This window comes from Mesocricetus auratus, unplaced genomic scaffold (assembly GCF_017639785.1).
Source record: "Mesocricetus auratus isolate SY011 unplaced genomic scaffold, BCM_Maur_2.0 Super-Scaffold_6730, whole genome shotgun sequence".
Taxonomy (NCBI): domain Eukaryota; kingdom Metazoa; phylum Chordata; class Mammalia; order Rodentia; family Cricetidae; genus Mesocricetus; species Mesocricetus auratus.
Window position 1 is genome coordinate 57,959,126 of NW_024429184.1, and position 19,159 is coordinate 57,978,284.

Genomic DNA, 19,159 nt, shown 5'->3' on the forward strand with positions numbered 1-19,159 from the left:
AGATGCTTAGATAACAGAAAGACTCTTGTGAAGATCACAACTCATAAATTCTTGATAACCAGAATACAATGACTTAAAAAGAACTCTCTCTCTCTCTCCTTCTCTCTCTTCTATAATCACAATGTAAGATGAACTCCTGAAGACGGAGTTTCTTTCCTGCCTGGTCCAGCTGTTTGTTAGTCCCAAATAAGCACATTGAGATATATTAAACTCTTTGGCTGATGTATTAGGCTTCTTATTGGCTAGCTCTCTCTCTTTCTATTAATTTAAGTATTTCCATGTGGTCTTATCTAACCACAGAAGGGTTCATACCTGTTACTCTTTCCTCTGCTACATGGCATCCCCTACCTGTATCCTCTCCCAAACATTCTCCTTCTCTGGTTGTCCCACATATACTTCCTGTCTGACTACTGACCAATCAGTGTTTTGTTCATCATTCAATAAGATAAACAAGAAGGACATCCCCCATCAGAACTCCAGTATAGTCACAGCATTCAGCTGAAGCACCCGCATAACAAAAAAATTCTGAGGAAGAGTATTCAGATGAGGAAAGAGAGGAGACAATTGAAATAATTGTTACCTAGAGATGAATTTAACCGTCATCTGACAGGCTAAATCAGTTCCAAACAGTCAATATGGATTTCAACCGAATTTCATAGCAGGAAAAAAAGAGGAAAAACACCTACTATGGTATAAATTTATATATAGATATAGATATATAGATATAGATATAACCATACTCAAGTATGACAGTAAGAAACACACAGACAAAAGTTTTAAAGATTACAATTAAAATATAAAAGAATTAATAGAAAGAAAAACAACTCAAAACAACCAACTAGCAATATTAGCATGCAGATAGAAATTCTAATACAGAATAGACATGTAATACTCAATCAAAGAATATTGTAGCAGAAATTGGAATGTGCCTTTCATGAACTGATTTACATAGTAGATACAATGAAGAAAAATCATTGACCTTGCATATAGGCTGAATATACAATATAGTAAGCAAACAAAAGTAAATAAAAGCATTATTAACAAATCAGTTTGATACTCAAGTATAAAGGCTACCACACATCACTAGCACACATTGTGCATTGGGAGCGATCAGTATAGACATTGTACTGTGTACTAGATAAGCAAAATCAAGTTTAAGAGAACAGCGGCTGCTGAGATTTGAATGAAGAAAAAAAAGGCTAAATTCTGGAAACTTAGAGATTATTTATGCAGTGAACATTTTAATGATCCATTAATGTTGAATATTTGATGCTGGGGTTTGTCATTTTCTTTACAAGTCTCTCTTTGTGCCTTATGAACAGGAACACAATTGCCTCTTCACAGCTTCCACCCTATGTTTGTCGAGCCAACAGTTGGAAAACAGAACAATCATAGTCCTAATTTAGAGAGATAAAGTGAGATAGTCAGCTTATTGTCAATTGCGAAGATTTGTTAACAGTGACCTCAGAATATCTTTGTGATGAGAGGAACCAGTTAAGCAGGAAGACCTGGCATGACTGAAGAAGGATACAAGTGGCAAAAATATGATGCTTCTCATGTCATTCTCTGGGTCAGGAATTAGCTTGGCTTTCTACCAGTGACTAGAATCTCATGCTCCTTTTAGTTGACTTATCAACTTTAACTTGAGAGAAAAAGAAAACTAGAATATTTTACAGTTATTAAGAATTTTTAAATTAAATGTTAATATAAATTTGCCTTTATGTTTATCTTAAATAAACTCTATTGTGGTGATTTGTCTTCAATTCTTATTTTTGGAATTGTATATTAAACACAAGAATTCTTTATTTTTTCCTACTTTCCCTTTGACTTTAGTCTTAAATAATGAAAAATTTATCAATTTTCAGAAAAACGTATTTAACATATGAATTTTACCCTTACAGTCTCTACAAACCAATAACATAACCTCTTTTTAAACACTGTACACCACAGAGTAAAGATATGTTATTAAATTTTTCTCTACAGTATTGCATATTTTCCTAATCCTACTTTTCATTGAGTACCCATAACTCCAAATTTTATGATCAACCAAAGGATTGGTGTTCTTTCCATTCCTGGATTGGACATGATATGGGTAGTTAAGACCTTCTTTGCCTAGATGCTCAAATTATTTAAAACTAATGGCTGATTTCATCGGATAATATCTACTTTTCTGACAATGGAGGAAAGTGTCAGAAATGTAGGTGGTATTCAGAGGAGCAAGTTGTGGACATTTTCAAGTTAAGATTTTAATGAAAAGCTGGTTGAATCGAAAGATCTCTTTGTATTTTATGTCACTCACATGCTATTCTCAACAAGTAAGCCTCCTTTTAGTATTTGAAATTAGGAACATTTTTCTGTTTGAATTATTTATATCTGTTGCTATTATAACTACATTCCATGTCTAGGTGTTCTCATTAGTGACAGGTGGGGCATGTGCTAAGTGATATTATCAGCTATAGGCAAGTCAGTGGCAGTGAATGAAGAGTCTTCCCAAAAGAAGCAAATACCTGAAGGTCTGAAATAAGTAAGGCATTCAGACAACATCTGTGCGGGATCATATTTCACCTCTGATAGTGGGACTCAAGAAATCAGTAGTGAAGCACAATATAAATTTGTTGAAACTATTGTGTATTATACTAGTAAATATTTTTATTCAAGTTTCAGCACAATTCTAAATACATAAAAGCAAGAGTTTCTAAAATATTTGTGAAATAATATACTTTCGCAAATACAGTTTTCCTTAAGCAGCAGCAATCATTCAAAGATATTTGTTTTTCAGCTTTCCAAGGTACAAATACAGTTTAGCATACAGACAATCTCTCCACAACAAGCTATATCTGTTCCACAGATATAGCTTTGACAGCTAAATGACAAATCTGAATTGCCTCCACTTTAAAGTCATAGACTATTAGAGATTATTTTACCTGGAGATCATAAAAAGAAAATTGACTTCTAGATACAAAATTCCAGAGTATATATTTTAAAGTGAGAACTAAGGTATTATAATGAGATATTTAATTAGAAAATCTACTCCAAGTTTATTAATTTGGAGCTTCAGAAAGAGAAAACATTCCTAAGTAAAGAGCCTCTGCTTAAAATAAATTCATTTGTTTCATAATCTTTATCAAATAAACAGAAATGCATGCATATAATAAGATGTTTATTGGGGTGAAACCCATTCCTTTTAATAACAACTAGTTGAATTGATAATTTCAAAATGAGGAGCTCTATATCAATTTGTGAGTTATAACACTCAGTACTGTCCCCACTAGTTGTTTTATTGCTCTAATAGAATAAAACAAGAAAAACAATCAGAAGAAAGTGCAGTCAACAGAAGCTGCCGTATAAAATAGCTAACACAAGCCCAAAAAACTCAGCTCCACATCAACCATGAGTCTGAGACCACCTGCACAGAAAGATATTGAGAATAGTGCTATAGTTACTACCTCTTACCTCATCTTTACCATCAATGCCAGCAGACATCTGGAGTTCTCTATTTCTCCTCAAAATTCTTGACCTGAATTGGATCACAGGGAGTGGGAACCAACAAACTGGCTTGTGCACCAGGGATAGATCCTGGTCCTGCTTGCAGGGGCCGCTCAGATAATTCAAGCTTCAAAACTGTTTCCCTCATGTGGAGGGTCTAGTTTGGTCCCATGGAGGTTGCATAGACATCATTCCAGAATTCATAAACTTCTAGGAGCTTGGTTCAGCTTTCTCTATGGATTTCCCCATCATGATCTTGACCTCCCTTGCTTAGGTATTCCATCCTCCTTCTAGTCGACAGGATTCCTGGAGATTGGCCTGGTTCTAAGGTATGGAACTTTGAATCTGGTTCAGTTACTGGATGAAAGCCCTATAATTACAGTTGGGGTATTCACCAATCTGAATACAAGGGAAGGCCAGTTCAGACACCCTCACCACTATTGCTAGGAGACTTAGCTGGGACTATCCTTGAGGATTTTTGGGAATTCCCCTAGCACCAGGTTTCTCCCTTATCCCACAGTGACTCTCTCTGTCAAGGTATCTCTTTCCTTGCTCTCCCTCTGCATCCCTCTCCCCTCCCCCATTGACCATCCCCTTCCCTTTTTTTATTATTTTCATTTTAATTATAAATAGCTTGTTTTACATGTCAATCCTAGTTCCCTCTCCCTCCCCTCCTCCCGCACCACCATCCCTCCCCAGTCTCCCACCCTATTGCCAAATTCTTCCATATAGATGATATCTAGAGTCTGTCATTTCACTCAGGGTAGGGTCCAGGCACTCCCCTAAGAGCCCAGGCTGAGAGAGCATCCCTCTTTGGGCTATGGGCACACAATGTCTGTTTGTATTCCAGGGATAAACACTGATCCACTGCTCAGGGCCCCATAGGTTGCCCAGGCCTCCTCACTGACACTCACATTCGGGGGTTCGGATCAGTCCCATGCTGGCCTCCCCGCTGTCGGTCTGGGGTCCAAGAGCTCTCCCCTGTTCAGATCAGCTGTCTCTGCTGGTTTTGCCAGCCCATTCTTTGCCAATTTACTCATCGCTCCTCTCTCTCTGTCACTGGGTTCCTTGGTTTCAGTTCAGTGCTTAATTGTGTGTTTGCCTCTGCTTCCATTAATCACTGGATGAAGGCTCCCGGATGGTTATAGACATCAAGTTCATTATCAGGAATGGGCATTCGAGGTGGTCTCTTCACTATTGCTTAGCTTGCCAATTGGTGTCATCCCTTTAGATCACTAGAGGTCACACTGGTGCCTGATCAGTCTTCTAACCTATGATTCCCTCTTACCCCTATTCTACCGGCCCCCACTCAACCTTCCTATTCCCCCATGACCTACTCTCTCTTCCTCTTCTCCCCCTCTCTTCTTCCCAGCCCCCACTCCACCCCCAGCCCTCGCTGTTTTCCCCATCTGTTCAGAGGGTCTTGCCTCCTTCCTCTTTTCTTAGGTACTATGCATATATTTTAGGTTCTTTCCTCTTTCCCAGACTCTCTTGTCAGTGGAAGTGCAGACTGGCACTATCCTGATCCATGTCTAAAATCCATATATGAGTGAGTACTTACCATGTTTGTCTTTTTGTGACTGGGTTACCTCACTCAGGATGGTTTCTTCCAGTGCTATCCATTTACCTGTGAATTTCAAGATTCCATTGTTTTTTTCTGCTAATACTCCATTGTGTAAATGTACCACATTTTCTCTATCCACTCTTCATTTGAGGGGCATCTAGGTTGCTTCCAGGTTCTGGCTATTACAAATAATGCTGCTATGAACATAGTGGAGCAGATGCCCTTGTTGTATGAATTTCCCTCATTTGGATATATGCCTAAGAGTGGAATTTCTGGGTCTTGTGGTAGATTGATGCCCATCTTCCTGAGCAATCTCCATACTGCTTTCCAAAGTGGCTGTCCACTCTCTCTATATATCTTCAATATTGTACTTGAAGTTCTAGCTACAGCAATAAGACAACAAGATGAGATAAAGGGGATACAAATAGGAAAAGAAGAAGTCAAATTTTCAATATTTGCAGATGATATGATAGTTTACATAAGTGACACGAAAAACTCCGCAAGGAAACTGACTCCTAGAGCTGATAAACACCTTCAGCAATATGCCAGGACAAAAGGTAAACTCAAAAAATTTAGTGGCCCTATTATATACAAATGATGAAGTGACTGAGAAAGAAATCAGAGAAAATTCGCCCTTTACAATAGCCATAAACAGCATCAAATATCTGTGGATAATGTTAACCAAGGAAGTGAAAGACTTGTATATCAAGAACTTTGAGTCTTTAAAGAAAGAAATCAAAGAGGTTACCAGAAAATGGAAAGATCTCCCATGCTCTTGGATTGGTAGGATCAGCATAATAAAAATGGCAATCTACAGCAGTCTACATATTCAATGCAATCCCTATCAAAATTCCAACACAATATTGAAAGAATAATAATCAACTTTATATGGAAATACCATCCCCTTCCTTAACATACTTATCCACTATCCCCTCTAATTAATCACCCCCTGCCACCTGTTTACCCAGGAGATCTCATCTAATTGCCCTTCCCAGGGTGATCCATGTGTCCCTCTTAGGGTTCTCCCTGCTACCTAACTTCTCTGGATCTCCGGATTTAGTTTGCTCATCCCTTGGTTCATCTAATATACACTTTATTAGAGCATACACACTATGTTTGTGTTTCTGACTTTGGGTTATGTCACTCAGGATGTTTTTTCCAGTTCTATCCACTTACTTGCAAATTTTATGTTTTGTTTTTTGTTTGATTTTTTTTCTGAGTAGTATTCCACTGTGTAAATCTACCACATTTTCTTTTTCCACTCTTCACTTGCTGGGCATCTAGGTTATTTCCAGATTCTGGCTATTATGAATAATGCTGCTGTGAACATTGTTTAGCAAATATACTTGTGGTATGATTGAGTATCCTTTGGGTAAATGCTTAAGAGTGCTATCACTGGATCTTCAGGTAGACTGATTTCAAATTTTCTCAGAACTGTCACACTGATTTTCAAAATTGCTGCACAAGTTTGCACTCCCACCAGTGTTCCCTTGACTTTACAACCTCTCCAACATAAGCTGTCCTCAGTATTTTTGATCTTTACATTCCGGCAGGTGTAAAATAGCATCTCAGAATCATTTTGATTTGTATTCCCCTGACGACTAATGATGTTGAGCATTTCCTTAAATGTCTTTTGGCCATTTGAGATTCTTCTGGTGAGAATTCTCTGTTTAGCTCCAAACACCATTTTTCAATTTGATTATCTTGTGTTTGATTCCTAGTTTCTTGAGTTTTTTGTATAATTGCAGATCAGCCCTCTGTCAGATGTGGGTTTGGTGAAGAAGTTTTCTCATTCTGTAGACTGTCATTTGATCTTATTTACTGTGTTCTTTGTTTTACATAAGTTTTTCAGCTTCAGGATGTCATATTTATTGATTGTTGCTTTCAATTTCTGTGCCATTGGTGTTATATGTAGGGGGTTTCCTGTGCCAGGCACAAATATGAAATGTCTTAGGGTAACTTTAAACAAACAAGTGAAATACCCATATGACAAGAACTTTTGATATCTTCTTAATATAATACTTGATAAAATAAGCAAATTTCAAATACAAACTTTTCAAGTAAGACTTTTTAACAGGCTATTTAATGGGAAGTATCTTAATGTATCACTACAAAATGTTAATTAGTTATCTGGTTCTAGAATACTTGCTGAACATTATGAATTTATGTCATTTTAACTAATTAGTTATTTTCATATTTTAGAAAGCTACTATTTTTTTATTGAAATGTTGTGTCGTAAAAAGTCATGATTTAAGATGTCTCCACATTGCTTATCAGTGATTAATCCTCTATGACAATCATCTATATAGATCGAAAGACAGACAGACAGATGAAAAGAAAAATAGATAAATCAACAAATGTATTCATCCACTCATTCATTTCAATAGTTTATTTGGAGAAAGAAACATATTCATGGTTTTTTTCCTCATTGATACTAATGATGCCTTATTATTTTCATTGTGTAAATGAGCAGAAGTGCTGTGTCAGTTCTTACCAGTGTTTAGAAGGGACAATTTTATCACTTATAAATATCCATGTCATTGATCTAGTTATAAATTTTATCTTTGATTTTACTAGTTTGATTAGTCAGACACAAATGTTTTATGTTTTAATCATAGACATACTGTAATATGCTTATTGTTTGGGAGACTTCCTCTTATAGTATGCTTAATAGTTTACCTTTTACTTTCTTTATCTAAAAGTGAATCCTAGAGATCACTCAATGTTGTGGTATTTCATGCATAGATGTGCCTCAATTCCACTAATTGCTATGTTTTATGTAAACATTATTCTCATTTTAATATTCTGAATTTAAAAATAATAATGTAGTGAATTTTAAGTCACGAACTCTCTGCCTTCAAGATGTATTAGTGTTTTTAAAAAATTAGCCTCATGAACAAAGCCTCCTTTTTTGCCCTTTCACATTCTGCCTTGTAGGAATGTAACATCAAGTTGCCGTAATGAAAACGAGACACAAAATCTCAACATACCCCGTACTGACCAGTGGCTTAATACCAGTCTTCTAGATTTCAAACTGTAAAGAATTGATTTCTATAACTTACAAATTAGTCAGACCAATGTATTTTGTTATAGTACCACCATTAAACTAAAACACTTACAAAGAGTCATTCACGTATATTGCAAAGTGATTTTTGAAAAGGATACCAGTGGGTGCCTATTAAATGAGAAGTGAGTGGCAGTTTTAATAATTGGTACTATGAAGCATGAAAGCTCATTTGTAAATAGTGATGTTAAATACTTTTCTCACCAAAAGCATCAAAAAACTAAGTACAAATCTAAAACAATGATAGTTTCAGAATAAGACAAAAAAAATAAATGATTGATGGCATTATATTTGGCAAATATTTGGTGGGTATGACAATAAAGACACAGACAACAAAGGAAAAAGATAGAAATACTGGAACTTAAGAGTTGTTTCAGCAAACATTTACTGCTCTTGCAGAGTATCCAGGACTCAGTCCCCAGACTCCACACTATTGGGCTCACAAAAGCATTGATCTCTAGTTACAAGGGCTTTACAACCTCAGAACTCTGTTACTATCTACATGTACATGGTGTACTTTGGGCCAGACTAACACATATAAACAAAATCATAAATAAATATATTAAAATATACAATACTGATTTTTAAAAGTTTACTAAAACTGAAAAATAGAAAAATTATGAAATATTTATTTAATAACTGTTATTGTATAGGATGTAAAATGAACTACCAAAACAGTGAAAAATCACACTTCATTGCTAAATTCAAATGAGGACGAGGACTTGAGTAGATGTTTCCCCAAAGATACATATGACCAACAAAACATGAAAAATTTGAAATCCCTTAATCATTATGGAAACACAAATCAAAATTATGGTGAGGTATCATGCCACTATGGCTGTTATTTAAAAAAAGAAAAGAAGAACAAGTGATGGTGAGGATATTGAGAAACTGGAACTATTGTGGACTACTGTTTAAGAAGATAAAATGGCACAGCTAATTTCGAGAACCCTAAGTGTTGGGGAAGTCCTGTGCATTTGTCAATAAAGCACTGTCTGGCCAATAGGGAATCTAGATAGGAGGGACTAGGAGTCCAGAAGGACTCTGGGTAGGAGAAACACAAGAGGGCAAGATGGAACCGCCATGGGGTAGGAAGCCCGGAACTATTCTCCGGTAAGAGACATACTTAGATTATCAATTATGGGGTAAGTACTTAAGTCAGAGCTAGCCAGTAAGAAACAAGCAAGGCCAACAGCTTCATAATTAATACAGCGTCTTGTGTGTTATTTGGGGACTACAACGCGGCAGAGCCCAGGCAACCTGCGGGTGATAAACCAAAGCAGCTAGCAAGGAAAAGCCTCTCTTTACAGAATGGTGTCAGATCGGCATTGAATTTCCACATAGAATGACAAAAGCTTTAAAGGAATTTTAGAAACAGAAGAACAGAGAGAAGCACAGACTTTTGATAGCAGCATTTTCTCAGGTGTTTTGCTAGCAACAAGCCGAGATTCACGTGGCTGGCTTACCGCAGTCTTCCTGACTAGGCATAAAAAGAAAAAAACAAACAACAACAACAACAACAAAAAAAAAAACAGCAAGGTTCTTTTAAGAGACTCTGCTAAAGATTGAAAGGTGTGTATGTATAGCTGGAAGTGGCAGCTTTTGCTGGATGTCAGCATGGTCTGAGGTGGTAAGCTGAAATCACGCTTTCGCCTGCCATCTTGGAAAAAAAAAACGGCAGTTTAAACAGCCGCAGTTTTAACAGATAAGACACGTGGCCAGAAAAACATAAAGATTTACAGTGAAGTCAGACTTGGATGAAGAAAAACCTCTAAAGGTTTACAGTGTGTTTAAAAATATACGTAAGATTGAGAGAGAAAATAAAGAAGCCGACTGTGGTGGCGCATGCCGGTAGGAATTGCTCCAGAGGCAGGGGCAGGCAGATTTCCAAAGAGAAATCCTGTCTCAAAGAAAAATAAATAAAGTAATAATAGGTAAATAAATAAGCCACGTAAAGATGAAAAATACACAGAGAGTCTGGATACTCTATGCTATTGTGTTTTTCAGTTTTTTGATTGCTCAGGAAGGAGCAGCTACTAAAGTACACTTGATTATAAATGCTGCTGAATTAATCCAACTTCTATCTTTTAAAAATGCCTTGACTTCAACATTTAAGTATAAGGATATGTTACTCGGAAAAGGAGTTTTAGTTTATGTTTCCACAGAAAATGAAAAGCTGAGGATTCCTTCCAGGCTTCTGTGGTTTGATGAACCAAGACCCCCTGAAGCAGTGGACCAGTTGTTCCAACAATTGAGACAGCTAAGATGATGCAGCTTTACAGACCCCGAAAATACGAACTTATACAGATTTCTGAGTTTTGTCATGATCCCCATGGTATGAACAGCGCCCCCTTCCATCACGAAGCAGTTTGGAATGAGCGACGTCCTAATTCCCATCTTGTTTATAAATCTTTGTTTTCATTTAAATGGGGTTGTTTATAATTGGTTAATGATCACAACCAATCTCTTTTTAATGGTAAAAAGGGGAATTATGGTATGGGTATTGTTTTTCATTTATTGATACAAATTCAAGGTCAATTTTGTGATATGTATATTTTTCCTCTTGATTAAGTATTGTGCTTATACTGATCTTTTAAAATGTAATGCGTAATTAAATACAGATTATAGATAGTTACTTATAATAGTCAGAATTTATAGTTAGGTAAGTTAGGTTTTCTAGATATACAGAAATATATTTGAGATAGATAAACAGTCTTCAAACCTCTCAAAGACCTTCAGAACATGGCATTTAAAATGGTTTAGGGTTTTTCTTGACAATGAGAAATGTCTGCTCCTGGCAGCACCAATTATTTCTGAGAGGAATATGGGCATCGAAGAAACTTGTTATGGAGTTTACTTTCAACATGGCAAGATTAGCCATTTGGGCAAGAAACTGCTCTTGCCTAGACTGTTTGACTGCTGTTGTATAATCTGGACATGTAGGACCCACAGAAAAGTGACTGTTGAACTCAGTCTTATAGGGTTCCTGCTTCATGGAAGAGTCTACCATACTTTCTGCAGGACACAGAAAAATGACTGACAGACTGCCAATGCAGATGGACAGTTTTGAAATTTCCTGCTTTGCTGAGAAATCTTCTGGATACATTGTGGCCTATGGGCTGAAGATGGATGGATGCCCCAATGTTACAGAGGATCTTTGCATGACTGTCCAGGCAGTAAGATGTCTCTGTTAATCCTAGTGTTTATATATTCTCCTTCTGTGGTCTCTGATGGAGTTGGAGGCAGATAGTTATAATTATAATTTTCCTTAGTTATGATAAAAGATAAGCTACATATAGAACTTTGGACTCACAAGGATGGGATGCATGATATTTTCTTTAAATCTTACTAAATGTTGATAGAAAAAATGTTGTAACTCTGTTCTTACTTGACAACTGATCTGTTATATATAATTTGACTATGCTAAAGTTAAGACCTTTCTTTTTGTTTAAACAGAAAAGAGGAGATGTTTGGGAAGTCCTGTGCATTTGTCAATAAAGCACTGTCTGGCCAATAGGGAATCTAGATAGGAGGGACTAGGAGTCCAGAAGGACTCTGGGTAGGAGAAACACAAGAGGGCAAGATGTAACTGCCATGGGGTAGGAAGCCCGGAACTATTCTCCGGTAAGAGAAATACTTAGATTAACAATTATGGGGTAATTACTTAAGTCAGAGCTAGCCAGTAAGAAACAAGCAAGGCCAACAGCTTCATAATTAATATAGCCTCCTGTGTGTTAATTTGGGACTGATGTGGCTCTAGAACCAGGCTGGCCGGAAGGCTTCTCAAAGAAAAAGCTTCTCCTTACACCTAAGGGTATGTATATGCCATGAAAACTTTACCTTCACTTGAAGTTACTATAGACCAAGTATGATACCTACTGTAACTTGGTCCTGCAATATGAAATATAATGGAGTGCCTACTTTTTTTTTAACTTACATGGTTTCATGACTTGAAGAGGTGGCTCAAACCCCATATTATGAGAGTAATGTTCCACATACAAGAAGCCCACATTTTCTAAATTAAAAATCTGCAGTATGTTTTCCATTGAATGTGTATTGCTTACCCCAAAACTGAAAAGAGGGACCACTATGGTTCTGGCACTAGCTGAAGGAGAGTGTACTTATCTAGTCAAAAGAATAGGTATCAGGTTCTTCAGTAGAAATACATATATCCATCTTCTTATCTGCATCACACACAACTAGTAAAAATAGAACTAACTCATTTTTCTTAAATGTTAACAATAATAAAGGAAATGTGACTTCTTTCACAGATTATTACTTAATATTATAAAATGAGTAAATTACACAGTGTTTTGGCACAGTTGAGCCTAAGTACAAAATTACAAAATTATAAACTTCTACTTATTCTTTATATGTATTTTTTATTTTTAAATTTAAAATTAAATTAGAAACAAAGTTGCTGCACATGTCAATTCCAGGTTCCTCTCTGTTTCCCTCCCCTCCTCCCATGCCCTCCCACCAACCTCCCCCAACATCCCCTCATTTCCCCAGGGAGAGTAAGACCCTCCATGGGGCTGTCCATAGTCTGTCATTTCATCCAGGGCAGGGCCTAGACCCTCCCCCAAGCTTTCAGGGTGAGAGTGCATCTCACATTGTTGGATGCGAGTCCAAAGTCTATTTGTATACCCAGGACAAACACTGATCTACTACCCAAGGATCAATAGATTACCTAGGCCTCCTCACTGACACCCACATTCAGGGCGTCTTGATCAGTCCCATGCTGGATTCTCAGGCATCAGTCTGGGATTCAAGAGCTAACCCTTGTCAGGTCAGCTGTTTCTAGGGGTTAAACCAATCCATTCTTAACCCCTTTGGTGATCAGTCCTCCCTCTCTGTCACTGGATTTCTAGAGTTCAGCTCAGTGCTTAGCTGTGGGAGTCGGCCTCTGCTTCCGTCAGCCACTGAATGAAGGTTCTGTTTCCCAGACTCTCTCGCTATGGGATTGTAGGTTGACACTCCCCAGATCTATGTCTTAAATCCATATATGAGAGAGTAGATGCCATGTTTCTCTTTTTGTGACTGGGTTACCTCGTTCAGGATAGTTTCTTCTAGTGCCATCCATTTGCCTGCAAATTTCAGGTTTCCATTGATTTTTACTGCTGAATAGTACTCCATTGTGTAAATATACCACATTTTCTCTATCCACTCTTTGGTTGAGGCACATCTAGGTTGCTTTCAAGTTCTGGCTATTACAAATAATGCTGCTATTAACATAGTAGAACAGACATCCTTATTGTATGAATGGGCATCTTTTGGATATATGCCTAAGAGTGGAGTTGCTGGGTCTTGTGGCAGGCTCATTCCCATTTTTCTGAGGAATCTCCATACTGATTTCCAAAGTGGCTGTACAAGTTGACATTCCCACCAGCAATGGAGGAGTGTTCCCCTTTCACCACATCTTCTCCAGCACAAATTGTCGTTGGTGTTTATGATTTAAGCCATTCTGACAGGAGTGAGATGGTATCTCAGTGTTGTTTTGATTTGCATTTCCAGGATGGCTGAGGATGTTGAGCACTTTCCTCTCAGCCATTTTAGACTCCTCTATTGAAAATTCTCTATTTAGTTCTGCAGCCCAATTTTAATTGGATCCTTTGGTGTTTTGGAGACTTGTTTCTTGAGTTCTTCTTATATATTTTGTAAGGCAAATTGTTGAGTAGAAACTTTTTAAGAAACATACAAGAAAGTTGTGCTCAGGGTTGACTTGAGGGGAGAGCACCTGTTTAGTAAGATTTTAAATGGTGATAGCTGTACAGGATGCATTGCATTAATTACATTTAATTAAGCTGCACAGTTAAAATGGTGGGGTGAATATATTTTATGTAATATTTTATGAAAATTAAAATTTTTACCATGTCCAAGATAATAGATACACTCATGGATATATGTATACATTTAAAGTCATCAAATTGTATTTGTTAAATGTATCATTTTAATAGCATTCTTTGGTGTGTAAGTGATACATTAAATTTTCACATATGCAATCTGATGGTTGTGGACATTCTTTACACCCATCATAACATCATCACAATCAAGGTAAGAGAATTAATCTTCAGCTCCAAATATAATTGTGTCTCCATTGTGGATAGTATGTATCTGTGATAACAACCCTTCACATGAGAAGGAGTTGTTGTTCAATGAAGAAAATGCAAGATCAGTTCATTCTAGAAATTCCCTATACAACATTATGAATAAAAATTACAACATAATATTTGACAGTTAATTTTTAAAAAGAAATTAGAGACTATAGTGTTGTGTAAATTCCTGGGGATTCAAAATGAGCATTCCAAGTTGAAGCCCTATAGAGTAAAATTGACCTATAAATAAAAGCATGCTGAGCAATAAGCATAAATGAAGTTCTACCTGACATGTCATTTGTAATTTGTCATTTCCCAAGAGATAAGTTGCATATTTTGCTTTCCTCTTATACATTGCCACAACACTTAATGATACATACTTTTAATTTTTCTTCCTTTCATTGATTTTTTGCTCAGCTCAAACATATTTGTATTCACAACTTTAACTAATTATTTATCAGCCAATATGTAAAAGATCATATAATAGCCATATTTAAAAATTACAGTAATGGACATTCCTAAAAGAACTTGTTTGATGTAATCCAGAATTTATATATATATATATATATATATATATATATATATATATGTGTGTGTGTGTGTGTGTGTGTATATATACACATATATATACATATGCACAACAAGAACTTTTAAGAAATCAAATATATCAAAAATCAATGTAAAATCTTGGGAAATGAGGAAATTAGCTTCTGAGGCAATTTTAACACAGATATTTGTAGTACATAGCTTTTAAGAAAAGCTACAAAGCATTGATAAGCAGACAGATGCTATGTGGGTGAAAATAACCATGGTCTAATTAGCAATCACCCACTGTTTTGAATTGTGAAGACTTGTCCAGAAATGCCTAGCTCTCTTCATTCTGTGACAGAAATGAGTATATCTGTAAATCTATGTCCAGAATCAGAAAGGGTAATATTCGGAGATTAATTAATATCTTCTTCCAACCTGGTTGTTACTTGTGGTTCATTACAGTAGGCAGTAAAATTAATTAATATACTTTCAATCTCTTCCTACACATATAAACTATCTATGTGGAGTTGTCACCATGTGATGTTATGGGAGCAACAGACATTCAGGAGTATGTCCTCAAAAAGATAAGTCCTTATAAAAGATATATTAGTAATTATTGATTAATAATCAAGTCATAGGTAGGCGATAAAAAAACAAAGCAAATGGCCAACAGCTTAATAATTAACATAGTGTCTTGTGTGGTATTTGGGGGCTCAAAGCAGCAACAGGACCCAGGCAGCAGACAGGAGACTACATGTTACATATCGTGGCAAAAGTGGGACGTGACTTTCCATGATTTTGCCACGATCCCATGGTATGGACAGTACTCTCATCCAGCAGGAAGCAGTTTGGAATGAACAACGCCCAAATTCCCAAATATTGTTTAAATGTTTGTTTTCATTCATACAGGGTTACTTATAAATGGTAATGATCATAGTCAATCTCTTTCTAAAGGGAATATGATATATAAATGAATACTTTGTCTTGGAATGGATTTTCATTTATTGATACAAATTTAAGATCAATTTTGTGATGTATATATTTCTCTTATTTAGATATTGTGTTTATACAGCTCTTTTAAAAATGTAATTTATAATTAAATACAGATTATACACAGTTACTTATAAAAGTCAGAACTTACAGTTAGGTAAGTTAGGTTTTCTAGATATGCAGAGATATATTTGAGATAGATAGTCTTCAAACATTTCAAAGACCTTCAGAAAATGGCATTTAAAATGCTTTATGATTTTTCTTGACAATGAGAAATGTCTGCTACTGGCACACTAATTATATCCAAGAAGTAGATGGGTATCGAAGAAACTCATTATGGAGTTTGTTTTCAACATGGCAAGATTAGCCATTTGGGCAAGAAACTGCTCTTTTATAGACTGACTGTGGCTGTGTAATCTGGACATGCAGGACCCATAGGAAACTGACTACTCAATATTTCCTGCTTCATGGGAGAGTTTTCTGTAGGACACAGAAAAATGCCTGACAGACTACCAAGCTGATGGACAGTTTGGAATTTCCTGCTTTACTGAGAAGACAGCCAAACACACTGTGACCTACAGGCTAAATACAGATGCCCCAACGTTAGAGAGGAACTTCGGGTGACTGTCCAGGTAGCAAGATGACTTTGTCAGTTCTAGTGTTTATATATTATCCTTCTATGGTCTTTGATGGAGTTTAAGACAGATAGTTATAGTTATAATTATAGTTTTCCTCAGTTATGATAAAAGATAAGTTACATATAAGACTTTAGACTCACAAAGATAGGATAGATGATAGTTTCTTTGAATCTTACTAAATGTTAATTGCCAAAATATTGTAACTATAGTTCTTGCATGATAACTGTTCTGTTATATAAAGTTTGACTATGTTAAAGTTAAAGCCTTTCTTTTTATTTAGACAGAAAAGAGGAGATGATAGGGAAGTTCTTCTGTGTATATGTCAATAAAGCACTGTTGGCCAATAGGGAAGTAAGATAGGTGGGACTAGAGTCTAGGACGATTCTGGGAAATGTAGCAAAGAGAGTTGTCACCATGTGATCTCCTGGGAGCAATGGGCACTCAAGAGTGTGTCCTCAAAAAGATAAGTCCTTATAAAATATACATTAGTAATTATGGATTAATAATCAAGTCAGAGCTAGCTGAAAAGAAAATAAGCAAATGGCCAACAGCTTCATAATTTAAAAAACTATCAATGTGCTTCTGTTAACATTCTAAAAATCACTTTTGTGAAGACCTTCCTGCAATGATTGTACTAATTATTTGTGCATCATTTAGAAGCAATGAAGAAAATATTTATAAAATGGCTACAAACATGAACACTTATGCATTCTGGTCTTCTTTATAGTACTATTTTGTTCAGCATTTTTCTTACTATTTTATACTAATACATGAATAGCATTTTTTTAATGCTCATGGGTTTAATTTCTGAGGATGATATCATAGAAGCTTCAAGACTGGGCTGGTGAAACCCCCCCCAAAAAAAGCTGACCTGAACAAGGGGGATCTCTTGGAATCCAGACTGATGGCTGAGAGCATGGGACTGATCCAGACCCCCTGAATGTGGGTGTCAGTGAAAAGGCCTAGGCAATCTATGGGGCCTTGGGTAGTAGATCAGTATTTATCCCCGGCATGCAAATGGACTTTGGTGCCCATTCCACAATGAGAAATGCTCTCTCAACCTGAGCTATGGAGATCCGCCATGAAGGGTCTCACCCTCCCTGGGGAACAGAGGGGAGATGGGGGGATGAGTGGGAGGGGGAGGAGGGGAGAGAGAGGGAGCTGGACTGACATGTGAAGCAAGCTTGTTTCTAAATTAAATTAAACTAAAAAAGAAGCTTCCTATTTATTGTAAATTTAATTACCTCCTTAGTAATAAAAGAATTAAAGAAAGACTTTTCCAGAAACATAGCAACTCTGTTCTTCATTATGGAAAATTAATGTTTGATTATTTTAAATGCTTTAGCTTCTATAATTGCAGACATACATTCATTAATGATGCAATATATAGTAAGTTATAAGTGTATATTTTCATTCATTTGTAAGTGCCAAGTAATTGTTTATTATATAGGAAATTATATTCAATTTTATTTATTATTTGTAGAAAATTATTTCAAAAGAGAATAACAATTTTCAGATTCCATATTTTTCCTTTATAGCCCACGCACAATTTAAGAAACCCAAACAAGTAAATTTTGATCTCTTGGTCATCCATGATTAAATGACATCAATAGTAAGAGATTTTGCTGAGGCAATAAAGAGTTCTTACTGTAAGTTGGTTATTCATTATAATCTTTTTACTTGGCATTTAAAATATTTGATTTACTTTTTATTCTTTTTTTATCTGTGTGCATGTGTTGTAAGTATATGCGCATGAGTGTACATACCAGTGAAAGCAAGAAGGGGGCATTGAGTCCCTGAAATTATGTTCCAAGGAGTTATGAAACACAACTGATTTTAGAAAAAAAACAAAACAAACAAAGAAATACACAACAAAAACACTCATCACCTTTGGAAGATAGAAAGTATTTTCTCATCTGTGAATCTCTGTTGCTCTTCATTATAACATTTTAAATAATACTGATTCTGAATCACCATTCTCTTTAATTTATTTAAAAAGCAGCACAGTGTAGAGTTTCACTTAATGAAATTTTGTAAAACCACTAAATAACATCTTGAGAAACAAATTAGTTAGAGGTAACAAACTTATCAAAATAAATGAAGAATAGTCATTTGAGAATTACCTTGGGTTAATTTTTTTGTAATGGCTGCATCTCTAATGTATCTTTCAGAAACAAGAATACTGTTTCCTGGCAGTCTCCAATACCATGTTTTAAAGACAAAATAATTTTTGTTAAATCAACTTAAATATTTAGAACATATTATAACAAACAAATTTCTGTATCGTAAATATATATGTAAACATTTGCCAGTTCAAATACTTCATGCATCCACCTTCCTTGTTACAATCAGAAAATTGCCAGTTAAATCAATAATATAATAAAATGACCAATATTAGCCCAATGCTTCTAGTAATTTAAAGGGATAAGACTCCATAACATAAATGTATCAGAGTTGTAATATATTGCTTAATAGTTCTATATACCATCGGGTCACTCTTTGGTTACTTAATACGTAGATGCAAAAAATACAGTTTGTCCATATAGTCACTGGAGCATGGTCAAACTCCTAGTGCCCAGGTCAATAAAGAAGAATGAGTCTTTTCCCCATCCCTACCTCAGGCAGTAGTCATCTATTGTGGAGAGCTACACTTCAGCATCCTTGTTATGGCTTTTTTTTTTCCTTTTTGGTTTTTTCGAGACAGGGCTTCTCTTTGGCTTTGGAGGCTGTCCTGGAACTATCTCTTGTAGACCAGCCTAGTCTCCAACTCAGAGAAATCTGCCTGCCTCTG